This window comes from Haliotis rubra, unplaced genomic scaffold (assembly GCF_003918875.1).
Source record: "Haliotis rubra isolate DU_JTF1 unplaced genomic scaffold, ASM391887v1 Scf81, whole genome shotgun sequence".
In the NCBI taxonomy this organism is placed as follows: Eukaryota; Metazoa; Mollusca; class Gastropoda; order Lepetellida; family Haliotidae; genus Haliotis; species Haliotis rubra.
Window position 1 is genome coordinate 1,039,414 of NW_025767535.1, and position 14,669 is coordinate 1,054,082.

Here is a 14,669-nt window from a genome sequence, read left to right on the forward strand (position 1 = left end):
GGTACATGTTCATGGAAATCTAGCGTCTCAGTTTGGGTTGTATACTGTCATAGCGGGCTACAGAGCTACAACTGTAACAGTAGGAACGCAGCATTACCATTGACAGGGTTAATGACATAGTGCAACGAAGATGTCCTTAATAATTGATTGAATTAATTTTACGCTGCATTATCAGTATTCTAGTAATATCGTGCTTACAGGCAATAGTCTTCATACGAGGACCTTCATACATTTGGTGATTCCAACCCTATCCTTCTGCATGACCCACTGGCCAACCCAACGGCTCACCGATGAATGCACTGGCCCACATATATGGACTTATTGGTTTGGCTCTTGAGAAAAAATAGGTCCACTACAGAAACCCCTGATAGTTGTTATCCATAGAGAAAGTCAGCCATCTCACATGAGAATTGAGAGTTCCAGAGAATTGTTTTTGATTTATGTGATATAACGGACAGTACTGGAAGAAGTTCTGAAGTAAGAACTTAATTAGACACAGTTATGTAGCACTTAAATGTGACCAATCGGCAGCAGGGTTGTGATCAGGCTAAAAGCGTCAGTTCAAATTATGTACCCCATTACCAGCGTAATATTGGCCTGTTTCCTTTCGTTGACAATGCACCGTATTTTGACAGTATTGAGAACAACACCTCAAGCAAGTACAAATACGTCCAGATTCCTGTGTTGGAAACGATGGTCGTTCAATAACAAGCCCAAATCCATGAAATGGAGACATTGCTATAATTGGCAACAAGATATCGGTACTTGACGGAAACTGCCAAACTTTTCATAATGTGATCAAGATGGCCAATTCATTTGCAGTTCCGAGGGCAGAGGAAATTAATAAAGATCAGATGATATAACTGGTGGCACGTTGCCTTGAGATTGCGCACAGATCACCGTGATGAAACATCAACTTCAGACCCAGGATATTATCACGTATACATAAGGAAAAACACTGACTTGACTAAACAGCTGTGATAAAACGAGTTCATAACGATTCATCGGAAATTCAGTGACAACAGACACACATCTTCCCATGGAGTTAGTTATTCGACAGTATCAGGTTAGTATATAATAAATTCTTTAAATATACAAGTAGGAAAACTAATCACAGGAAACTGTGATGGTGTAAATATGTGAATGGCACATAGAACCGATATACATTTAGGAGAGAATATATGCTTAGTACATCATGAGACGAATGAAAGCGAGAATGAACAGAATATTTACTCGTACATAGGAACACCAAAGTCACAAGATAACAAGATTGAAAATTTAACAATGAACGCCATCATCGAATTGGCGCCGATTGGTAATTAGAATGGACAAACTGAAGCTAAGAAGCCAGATTGGTTTTCATATATACACTTTTCAATCAACAATCAGCACTTGCTAACTATTGCCTTCCGTTCTTAAGTACCTAGTTTCGTTAACTCCCCGTAAGTTGCAGGTGAAATCTAATGGTTGAAAACCAGGCTGAGGAAGGCATTCTTGGGATCTCAGTAACAACAAGGATTGGTCTTGTGAAGACCAAGTAATAATAACATTCAACTGCCTTTGACTACCTGCCATTCCTTTTGTAAGCATCCTTATGCTCAGATCAGAACAACACAGACATCAGAATGTTGAATAATAAAACGCATGTCGGATACATACAAATGTGAGGCACAAGAATAGTTTTAATTCTACTTCAAGGCAGCGGTTACAGTGGTGCACTAACAGAAATGAATTCCAAGCACAGACTTTCCACAGAGGCGTGTCCAAAACAAGTCATTTTGAACCCGTCCAAACTTTCGAAAATCAATCATATTGACAACATCATTTTGATAATAGTTTTTATGTTCAGTATAGATCTACATGGTACAAACCCGCAACAACATCAGTATTGTGTAGGTGTTGGTTTTGATTGCATTCTTTCCCATGAGACAAAATGTGCCCGTTATCCAAGAGAACCTGATTTGAATGGGCACGTGCCTAGTGATCAATAATATTTCACGCGACAGGCTTAGTAAGCATGGATGGTCAGAAATGAAGGGTCTGGTGTATTTGTAATGAGTCAGGATCCCTGGTAATCTCAACCACTGTGATGCGTGAAGAGCGAACGCTTTAACCACTGGACTACCTCACCGAACCACAGAAGCAGTCTTTCTATCTGCTGAAACTTGGAGGCCGCAGTCGTTTAAACGCGTGCCATATTGTTTTTTGTTTAGCACCGTACGTAGCAATACTCCAGTTTTATGACGGCACTCTGTGGATAATCAACAAGACAATGACTGACATCATTGGTATCGGTCTCTGGTTAGTAACACGTATGATCACAAAACATACACAATCATACCGTGTCATATTCTCATTCATATCATAGCATATGGTCTTATGTGGTAATTTTATAGATGGCTTCTTAATCATTAATAGTACTCTGAGCGTTTTGCATTTTGCGTTAAAACCGAATGACTAGAAGTACTTTGTTGTCGTATTGCTTTACATTATTGGTTTATACAATTATACAAATTAGTATGACCGGCAGGCATACAGTTTTGCAACTGATTCAGTTACATAATCACGCCTCGCCCCTAGAAAATCAAAGGAGACAGATAATGTGTGTAATGTCAAAGCTCGTGTCGATTCAAATCTCATGGCACAGAGGACATTGATTGTAAGCGAGACGGGCTATTTTTTACATAGCTTCTGGCAATGAGACGAGCCACCTTTAAACCAAACATGCACATAAAACCAGGCAAATACTTCAGAACGATAATGAAAGACCCAATCGTGTCTAGATAGTGATCGTCCACGGAAGCTCTGACTCTTTGCCCACTTTGTCAATGCTACTGGCGACAAACCTCTGCAATAACAAGCCACTACATGTGTCTACACTGGGCGACAATCAAACATTGCATCACATACAGGAACTGACTTGCAAATCCAAGGATCTCCGATAATGGCGTGACTTGTTTTCTGTCGCTAATGCAGAAATTTCAGGAATGAGGAATCCACAGGGCCCATTGGATCTTCGCCATTACATTTTAGCATGGTACGAAAATGATTTGAGGATTAGTTATCCTTTGGTAGTGTTAGTAAGTGGGGTCAGTGGAGCAACTAAACAATGCATAAACAGCATCCCCCCAAAATGTCAACCAAATTTTTAAAACAAAAAAAACACCAAAAAAAACCACATATAGTAAGAGTTGTGAGTGAGTTAACATTTAAAGTCATATTGGGAGTATACCAGCTACATCGTGACCAGAAAAGCTTGGTATACTTAATAAACACATGTTGTTAGCATAAAAACTGGTCATCCAAGAACTGTAAAATAATTAGATTATCACCGTTGATAACCTTGATGTAGTGTATCTGAAATGATTGGCAGCATTCATATTGCATACAGGTGAATATCACCACTTCTCAGCTGTCATCTCATTTCATATTTTTTTCACAATGACCATCAAAATTTATCACATTTGAACAGGAATATGTTTGCCCTGAAGTATTACAGTGCCACCTCAGATTCTTCTGTGTACAGTCTAAGAAAATCTGTGGATGAAACAGTTCTATCAAATCAGTCCCAGAAAGTGTTTCAGTCTTAATAGATTATCATCATGCAAAGTCAAACTAATCCGATCAACTGTAATGTTTCTCCGAAACTGTTCTGCCAAGCCCAGGTAACTATTCTGGAGTGGATTCCTGATTCAGTTTGACGTATATAATAGGCCTACTCAACCAATGTCATCTATTCTTGTGAATGTACTCCTCATACAGTTTAAAATGACGCTTTTAACTACCAAAACTATTTCAACATCCTGAGTGGATCTGCTGCTGGGATTCCCCAAACCGTCACTCATGTAGTTGACAACGGAATTAAAATATTAGTAATGACCATTTCTCTACCATGTGACAACAGTCGTCATCAATGTTTCCCTTACTGGCTTGTTATTCTGGAACATGTATGTGTGTGAAATTTATAAACGTTTAAGAAAAATGAAATCTCACACACAGACATTTAATGCAATATCAATATTCTTTGAATAGTAATCTTGACCTTCCTTAACATAATCAGCTAGACTATGTATTTACATCTATGTTATACGAGTGACTTTCAGCAAGAGGAGTCTCCAACCTAACCCTTCTTCTCGGTAAGCCAGAGAGCTGAAGTACAAGACGTAAGGAATGGAATTGTGGTAATGAAACATCTGACACAAGTCTCATTTGAATCTTAACTTAAAGTGGATGTCTGACTGATGTCTATTCGTCTAACAAGGACATGGAACTGATTCACTGAGACGGCAGCTTAGTGTCTATAGAATCCCAAATACCCTCTTTCAGTGTGTCTCTGTTCGTTGTTAGACAATCCCTTTGCTATATCCATCACTTTCATAGCACCAGACTAGCAGATGTTTAGCAGGCTTCCTAAAAAAAGTATTCATATTTTCACACTAACTGGAAATAAAGGAAAGGATCATTATGCTACCTCAAAAATACCTTATTTATCGATAACAGTAACATATCCCATCAGTCACCTTACTGTGCCACCAATCCGGACTCAGTTTAGTGAGGGGGCTACTCTGTTGCTGCCCCTACACTCTTAAATGCCATCATGACCGCTGAAGAGTCTACATTATCATTTTCTTATCACTTACACTTTGCCAAATCAACATCTACAAATTTTGATTAGGTGTCTTTTTGTCGTTACAATCCACAGCAAAGCACTACAATCCCACAGTAAAAACGCTGTACTATTTTCAATTACCTTCTGCTCTTGTGATGTAATTATTTCAAACTGTTTTTTTAGATTCCTGTAAAGAACACAATGCCACTGAATAATTACAACGGGGACATTTCCATACATATTTCTTACGCGAATACATTCCTGTGCCCAAGTGATCAGTCAATTGTAACTGATGATTCGAAACTACAGTATTTATGCTCCCGTTTTTATTATGTTATAAACTTAATTACACTATAAGAATAACTGTCAGTTAAGGCAATTGCATTCTCAAGGCAAAGAGTGTATGCGGGCAACTGGCTCGCCTTACGAGTTTGCATCCGTTCATGTGGTCTAGTAGTGGAATAGTCTGATGGGATTCCCCTTTCTTAAATACTAAGAGCTTCTAAAATGTTGGAAGTCACTCATTGTACGTATGGGAACACAGAGCGTCGGGGAGTAGACCGAACTATTCACTTAACGTGCTCAGTGACGCATGAAAATAATACAATTACATGGAAAAGGCGGTAACCGCCTTCCTTGTTTTTGTTTTTCAAAGAAACTTTGAGCTGGATTTCAGTTCACTATCAAAACATGCTCGGTTTCAGATATGTAATACCCATGGTTCCTAGTTTGGTGATCTACCTTCAGTTGTTGGCGATCTATAGCCCGTATTTTATATTGTATTGTCTTCTTTAATTGGAATGTTTTAGCTTTGGTCGCTAGTTTTATATTTATATCTGTGATTATCTAGTATTTTTACTGTCCATCGTCGACAGGTTTTAATCTTCAAAATGTTTTCACTTTTTATTGTATAAATTGTTTTCGTCACGATATGGCTGAAATATTGCCGATGTGACGTTAAATATTAACTCACTCGCTCACTCAGATATGTAATACCTTAGTAAGACCCACGAGCACCAGTACTGTGCTTGTGAGCATGAAAGATAAACCCTCGGTCATAGGTTCCTGTCACGCATTGGGGATGCAACACCGCATGTCAAGGTAAATCACCTGTACCATGTTATATTTCTTGTCTCAAAGCTGTAATCTTCTGTTTCATAGTATCGTCAGCACATGGGTAGGTTGGTAGAGGTCAGGCATGGAAACAGATGATAAATGTGATTCTACCATGAATCAAGAAAATGCTAGATTCTGATTGGTTGTTCAGAAAAATCAGACGGCATCAATTGTGGATTGACGCTCATCTGATTTTAAGGCCGCTTCACCGCGCATTAACAAATCTTATTGTGAGAACTACTTCCGTTTGACTACAATGATGGCGGATCATAACAACAACTCCATGGATTTTGATGCTGACTTTCGAATTTTCCACATAGGCAATTGGAAATTTTTGGATTAAAAATGCGTTTGATTTCATTGCGCTTCACTGCGCACGTATAGAACACTGCCCCACTACTTCAGCTTGACCACCAACATGACTAATATCAACACAACAGACGTGATGGAAATGCTGATGAAACATTTATTAAACTCGAAAAATACAGTTTTATATGATTTCCCCCAATTATGAGGGAACCTCACTATCATATTACCTTCTATTATAAAAATATTCAAACTCAATTACAATCCACAGCCCCAAACATAAACAAAACAATACTGCCAGCTTCCCCGCAAGGTTGTCACTGTTATGTTCATCTACTTTGAAGAACGCTTGGACACAGTCCAGTCCCCAACGATGAAAACAAAGTTCCCAGGAATCACAAGTTAGTCGCATGTACACTAAGCAGCAGCACTGTGACTCTTTTGTCGCATGCCGGAGTGGAGGCAGTACGTGAAATCATGATCGGCCGGTCATAAAAATCAACAGTCTTTGATGAGTTACAGGTTGACCAGGAAAGAATCTATTCTTCGATTCTGCAGGGTTCAGATTCAACAGTCAGTCATGTATTGTCCACTGTCACTTCAAATTTCAACCTTTCGCAAAATGTAAACACTGGCTCGTCCGCCATTTCAAACTGTTGCGTAACTGTCTACTTCGAAGAAAATAAGTAGGTCAGACGATTCCATTATAGTGTGGCCAGGGGGGTACAGTTTCACGGCACACAAAACAATAGGCTGGTTTTAGTCGTGTGGAGTTGGGATGGAAAAAAACCCAAGATCTCGGGTATTACATAATTGAATTGAATAAACAGTAGTTTGATTTCTTTGGACAGAATATTGTTATGTTGTAATGTTAAAAAAATACGAACGGCACCTACCGCTCCCTTCACAGACGAGTTCAATTCGCCTCTCGTCCCAAGCCGGATTACGCAGTGTCTTCCGCAGAGTGAGGAAGTTCGATTTTAAATGGGTCATGGTAGAATGGAGATAACCCTAGTGTGTTTGAAAATCAGAGACATGCTTTACTGAATTGATGGCGACTAAATATTTCAATTGAAACCTCACGCTACGCGTTCGGTTCCAATTGAAATTTAGTCGCCATCAATTCAGTAAAGCATGTCTCTGATTTTCAAACACACTAGGTTTATCTCCTAAATGTCTACAACAAACGTGAATATAAATTACTAATTACTAATTTTAAATACACTCATTAATAGACTTTTCCATGAACATTATATATGAAACACTGACAATGTTCTAGTTAAATGTAAAAGACACATGGGTATTTTATCTGCGATCGAATTCCATTAGAGCACACGCTGTATCACTTTGACGTAGTATCTGAAATCGATGTTCATGCAATAGATTTCAACTATAATCGACAACTAACACTAAAATGCCTTCATACTTGAAAATGCTATCTGATTGGAAGATCTGTGATCACCATAGCAAATCAAATGTCCAGCGGTCACATTTACTGAACAAATATCAGCAGGGAAATTTGTTTGCACAGCTTCAAAAACGTTACACAATGTAGCAGGAATTTAGAAATTGAAGGTTTATTGAACAAATGCAATGTGCCCTTTAACTCAAATATCAGTTTGCCTAAGTCACAGACGGATTTTGAACTGAGAGGTACTCAGGATTTCTTTGATGACGATGAGTTTGAATCGTGACGAAGTTAGTTACCAACGTTGTGATCGGTATAAGCCACAAGAATAACGTCAATTATTCATCAACACATATCAGACAGTTCGTGTGCGAGTAGGATCTGATTAAAGGCCTTAGTGTAAGTTGGCATTGTCTAGATAAATACTTTATTTACTACGCGTCACGTTTAAATATCGAATCATCCAACTGTCCGCGGAACATCATTACGTCAATACGAGTGGAATGAAACAAAATACGACTTAAATGGAAGCACCAGGCGATGAATGATGAAGTTTTTCTTCCAATCATTGCTGTTGGAGATGTCAAGTGAGCTTGATTGTAAAGAACATGGTTCAATCGATGATTTTGAGGTGGACTTAGCCTTTAGATTGGCGGAAGGCATCAGACTGACTTTGTCGCTTACTGATTGACAATGGCATCTGTGCCTTAAGCAATGCTCTCCGTTATCAAATGACAGCTGGGAAGTCTTTTTTGTAAAACAGGAACGTGACAGCACATATGCCATTGGATAGACTGACATCCGATTGCCAGGAAACTGGTATTTCATGTTCTACATTGAGCATGCACATTGAGCATCGGCGTTCTATTATAGGGTAAAGCATTGGACCATTTCCGTTTGTCCTCTCAAAATAGTCTGCCTCTATGGTTTTGTGTAAACTGGTTAACTCGTGTACATGACATATTTTAAAGCACTATTTATGCAGTGCTTCCACGAATCGTTATAGACGAGTCCAGACTAAACATGAACTCGTCACAATTCGAACAGAAGATCATACATTCTCATTTACGATGTTTGTTTTAAACATCGTATCGAACTGATAAAAGTTTCTATCCTACTGATAAAAGTATACACACTAAGGTGTGTAACTCATGTTCTCCTAAAGCGACCCTTTATGAATATGTGGTACACCACATTGTGGAAAAACAACCTGACTGCCTTTATTTTATGAGTGGATAGTATAACCGTATAATCGTGTACGTATAAAATTCTGGAGCTTAACACCGATGCTAAGGTCTGCAACATAGTTTTTCCTACAGGCAAGGGTCATTTATCATGTATACACAGTGAAAAATGGGGTTTTAACGGGATAGCACGTACTGAAGAAAAATGTTAAAGGCAGTCTTCAAACTTGGCACGTGGACGGAAAATCGATCGTTAAGTGTGGTATTGAATAACCAAACGGTGACCTACCATAATCACAGAATCCTAAACGGGTCATTATTTTTTTCCAATATTAAGATCTACGGTCATTGTAGCTGACACGAATAGAGCTTGCGCGCCATACATGTATTTTATGTACTGCATTGAAAATGTTTCAACACAGCTCCGCAATGTAAAAAACATATAACTCATACATTATATTTCAGACTCAATGTCCCAGTGTCGTTTGCCCTCTCTCACACAATCGCTTCTTTCGATGATCAATTTCAATGAACTGCAGTACAAAAGTATGGAATGTGCCATTCACTTTAATTATGTTGACATTGTCTAATGGAACCGTCAAAGACACATAAAGTACATAGGAGGCTCTGAATGGTGTGCGTAGATGTCAGAGGTATATACAAGTGAAGGAAAGCAGACACTTGATCACCATCCCATGTATTATCATGTTCCAAAGCGGGGCTTTATTCTACTTCCATGATGACTGTGACAAAGGCAGTCAGCCTAAAAGATACTGACGGGCCATGCATCTACTCATGCCATATGTATCCACGTGGTGCTACTTGAACTAGTCTTGACCGCAGATACAATGCTACAGTTTAATGGTTTACCCAACACAGACACATAGTGTTAACTTCGACTCTTCCAGTCGTTATCTTCTCTTGATGCCCAGTACCAGACTGGTTCATAACAAGTATTAAAGTTTAGCCTCTTCTGGTTGAACTCTCTTTACACTACACCACGGAAGCGTCGCCAGATCTCTATGAAAAACAGCAGAACCACTGTACATATCCACAAGGATCAGACCCCAAAATATGGAAAAATGGGATAGAATACCTGTCATTTTCAGGGATTTGGTCTGCTATTTATAAATTATACCTGTATATCATTGTTGACACGTTCGTGGTTACGTATGTCAGGATGTTTGGTGACTACATGTATATCATAGACAGTGGAGACAGCTGAGACGCGGTGGGCGAACTGGCTAAAGCGCCAGGCTAGTGATCCAGCGAGCTTGAGGTGACGGGATCGAGCCCACCTGTGACCGGGTGTAAAAACCTTGGAGTCAACTTTGTGTGCAGACTCTTTCAGTGTTGTCACAACCCCTAGTGTACAGTACACAACCCTGTGCACTTAAAAGAACCCACGAATCCGTAGGTATATGACCAGATGGTGGCCACATGAATACGTGCAAACACCCAGTTGCGGGTACAGCAACGTGCAGTGAACTTGGACAAAGTACTGTGACTATGTGTCCCAGTGCACCCAGCTGTAAATGGGTACCTCGTAAGGATGGGAATGCCACAATAACTCGGTGCGCCTAGTGGCTGCAAGAGTTTGTATGCTCCCCAGGGAGTTGAGATTGACAATACGATGTGCCGTTGAGATTGACATCCAGTGAACGAGGGAAAAACAAAGCGCCTTTGAGCAGCTGAGCGGAGCTGGATATCGGCGCTATACAAATGTATATATGATGATGATGATGATGATTTCTTAGACTGCCCCTCTGCCTACCAAGCTCTGCTATAACACCAGTCTATTTGAGGCTTCTTGTAACACAACAGATTATGTCCCTCCATCAACTGTGTGTCAATAAATGAAACAGAAAATACCTGTCAGCCGCTCCGATCTCTCACAATAATTCTGAGCAACTCACTGTGCCACAGATATTGACGAAGTACAATGATGAGATTTCCCTGTTGTTTCTGGTATTCTCTGGATATTATTAAAAGAATTATTAAGCCTGTCACAAATCAAGTGTTTCAAGTATATATTGAATTTGGAATTACACCTTTTTAGAAAATAATAAATTCTACTTCTTTGGAGGCTTCGAACCCACACTTGCACCTGACGCGAGCACAGGTACACAAGGCCAGTGATCTAACCTAATCAGGAACCGAGGCTTCCACAGAAAATGTAAGTCCGATATCTGGTAGTCAAGATAAAGTACCATGTGTACACTTATTGTAAATAGGCACGGCGCCCATATATAAACACACAATTCATTGCAGAGAGTACTTTGTTATTACATGAATTCAATTTGACTAATCTCTAAAGGGTATTGTGTATTCATGTGTCATGAAGACTGTTTCAACGACAACTGAACCCACGACCATCAATAACCATCACGCTTCTCTATTGGATTCTACATTATCTTATAGCACCGGCATCCTTTTTGTCAACATCATTATCATTATTTTCATCCGAACAACCTCAATGAAATACGACTTAAAGAATAGATTGCCAAATCAAAACTTAAAACAACATTAATGGTATTGGTATTGTGAAATCTATTCCTGCACAACCGCAGCCACCTCCTTCGTTTTATTATGCTACCATTTCATATTATGCTTTAACTGCTGAAACGGATGCCATGACACACTTTTGATCACATATTACACGGGAAATAGGAAAACATTTTATTAAATAGTTCTTACAGTCAGAATGAATGTGTATATGTCACGTGGCAGACTGATGGATAGGAAGTACAATATTTATGATTCAATTTTTTCTTATAACATGTTAGTCATTGGCTAGGAAAAGAATTGCTGGGTAAAGCAGGCAGTCGTAGAACGTTAATGTTGGTTTCTTGTGGTCCTATATAGAGGAGGCAAAAGAACCAACGTAGCTGAGTTGATAGAAGGTTATGGGTTGACAGCGTTTGGCAGGTGACTCCGGAAAGTTTTCAGGCTTTCCGACACTGAAGTACATGTTTGTAGCACGTTTAAGTTCTATCACGACATGTCTCCTAGCCATGAGAGCAAAGACCGAAGCGGTGCAAGTAGTACACGTTTTAACACTATGTGCAACCCACTGGCACATATGTGGGGCTAAGACACCGGGATGAAACGTGACTGAACTCACGAATTAATTCGGGAATGCAGCAGAGTGCAGTGAATTTGGGTACTGTGTCACTCGTGCCAGCTTTCATTTCTAAATATTCATGGCCGCAAAGAAGTAATCTTCTATCTCACATCATCATGAGAACAGAAGAATGTTTCTTATTGCTAGAGTTTCAGTCACGACCCGATACAAGTCTTTAGTTGGTATCATGATTTAATTTTATATCCTCATCCTTAGGTGTTTCGGTGCACAATGTGCTTTAAACACTGATAACATCCATATTGGATGTAAAATACACATTTTGGTTAGATGAGATCAAGTTCCTTTGCTCATCTATCACTTCACATATTACCTCAGTAATGGAGGTTGATTGGTTTCTATTTCAACTACAATCAGTATACAACTCAACTTACACATAAATCACGTTAATGCAAACTTTAAGCATAATGGTTCCATTATGGTGTCACTAATTTTCAAGTCGAAATTTCCCGTTATTTCTTCTATTTTGATTAACTGAAACAACGGGACATTTCTGTTGAATTTATGAAGCTAGAGTGGCACCATTAATCTTTTTAGTTTTCAGACCACGTAGACGTTTACTAATCTAATCTATCTGTTTGAATTCTCATATGTATTGGACCAATATTAGAAACAAGATCGTTGATAGGAATTATATTAAGATGAATTACCAAATGATGACATGCACAGCAAATAATCATTGTGCAACAACAGCATACTACGATAATGAAGCATACGACTTCATGGATAACAACTTTATGTTTATTGCATAGAGCGACATCTCGGAGTAGATTACACCATTATCAAGTTAAACGTTCTTGATGGTTTTGACTGCCACGTCACCATTAAATACGTCGTATGCTTCAATATGGACTCATCAACAATATGGGTTACTAAGGGTTAAATCCTCAAAAGGACCTTGAACTGAAATGTACTCATAGAATGACAGAAACGCCCGGTGAGGAGCCATTGCTTGAGAAGGATTATGAATCGTGTGGAGGTCAATTAGCATGTCATGATCGGTATCAGCCACAAGAATGAATGTCAGTCTTTATCAACATATATTAGACAGTTCGTCACGCGAGTAGTGTCTGATTAAACTGTGACTTGACATCGTCTTGAACGGTATGATATTTACGAAGTTTCAAGTTTAAAAATCGAATCGTCAAATAACTCACAGCATCAATTCTCAACACAACGGGTGAAAGGAGACACCCCGCGATTATCAATGGATTATTGATGTTGTCAAATGATGAAGGTTTCACTTGCAATCACCACATGTGGCGTAAGAACAAGTCTGAATCGATGATTATGAGGTAGGTTTAGTGTTGGGAAGAGGATACGGCATCAGACTCCCTTCCCAACTGACTCGGAATGACAATTATGAGTGACAGGCATGTGCGTTTCAGCACATACCCTTTTGAAAGGCACACGAATATACAGGTTTTGTATTGAGAAATTGCTGCACAGTCTGTAAGTCTGTGGTTGTGTAACACATTGGACAATTTCCTGCTGTCTTCTCCAGGACGTCTGGCTATATGCTCTTGTGTACACTGTGTAACTCGAGAGTCATTATTTTGTTAAATCAATAGTAATGCATCGCCCACAAGAAGCTTCGCAGACGAAAATCAGACGAAACGTGAAAGATAAGCATCATATCACACAACAGATCATACTTTCTCATATATGACAGGTCTTGCTTTGCTTTCGACTTAGGTACAGGAGTAAGTCTCAACAGTCTTACAATTCAGGCATTACTGCTTTGTAACCGTGCATTATATGTTCTTTTCTCCTATAATTAGACAGAGATGCAGTGATATAAGTGTACCGATCATTGTTGAAGAGCTCAGCAATTTCCTTGTGTTATGGCGCGTTCTCTGTCCATTGTCAGCAATGGACTGTAATATTTGTTAGTCTTACTGTCATATATTACTGTCATTTACGTACTCGCACCAGACAAATGATGCTCACAGAACCAGATAACAGATGGAAAACATCACTTTACCATTAACTACCTTGGAGTACTGGTATCACCATCAGAGGCAATTACAACAGGTTCATGAGGATGTAGGGTGAACAAATAATCAAATAATCTAACCCCGATTCTTGTTCAGACTTACTAGTTACAAACTGAGCACATAACTACTGTTAATAGAGTGTTTTGTTTGTTGTTTAACGCCGCACTTAGCAATAACCCAGCTATGTCGCAGCGGTCTGAAAATAATCGAGAGGCAGGCAGACAATCCAATAATCAATATCATAAGCATCGATCTACACAATTGGGATGCAATGACATGTGTCAATCAAGTCGGCGAGCTTGACCATCGATCCCGTTAGGCACCTCTTACGACATGCATGGGTTGCTGAAGATGTTAATAGAGTAAGATGCCCACTTGAGCCCAGCTAGTGATACCACGATACGAATCCGCGATTAAAGATACTGACACAGTATAATTCAAACACTATGTCTCTGTATGGTTACAACTCACAATGACGTCTGAGTTATGATAAGTTTCCGTTACCAGTAGTCCTGAAGTGTGGAAGGTTTTGAGCCATTTAATGTGTTACCCTACACTAATTCTAATGTCACTGTATGCAATGAACACAGATTATTCAGAATTGTCACGGGACGCAGAGCATGCCCTACAGTGTCATAAATGCAAGTGCAAGGAACATTGACACTTGATCACCACCACAAGGGTATATCATGTTGCAATTCCTATCGATTTCCGTAATGTCTGTAATTACCGAGACAATGCCTGGTAGCCCTAAATATACAGAACAATACGTTCATTTCAGAGTGGAATACATACGGAAGACGTTTAATGAATGACAAATAGGGACAGAGGGTACATACATGCATCAAGCTCGGTAATGGGTATAATGCTTTTAAGTGAGGGGAGGTAAATGGATTTTGATGTAACA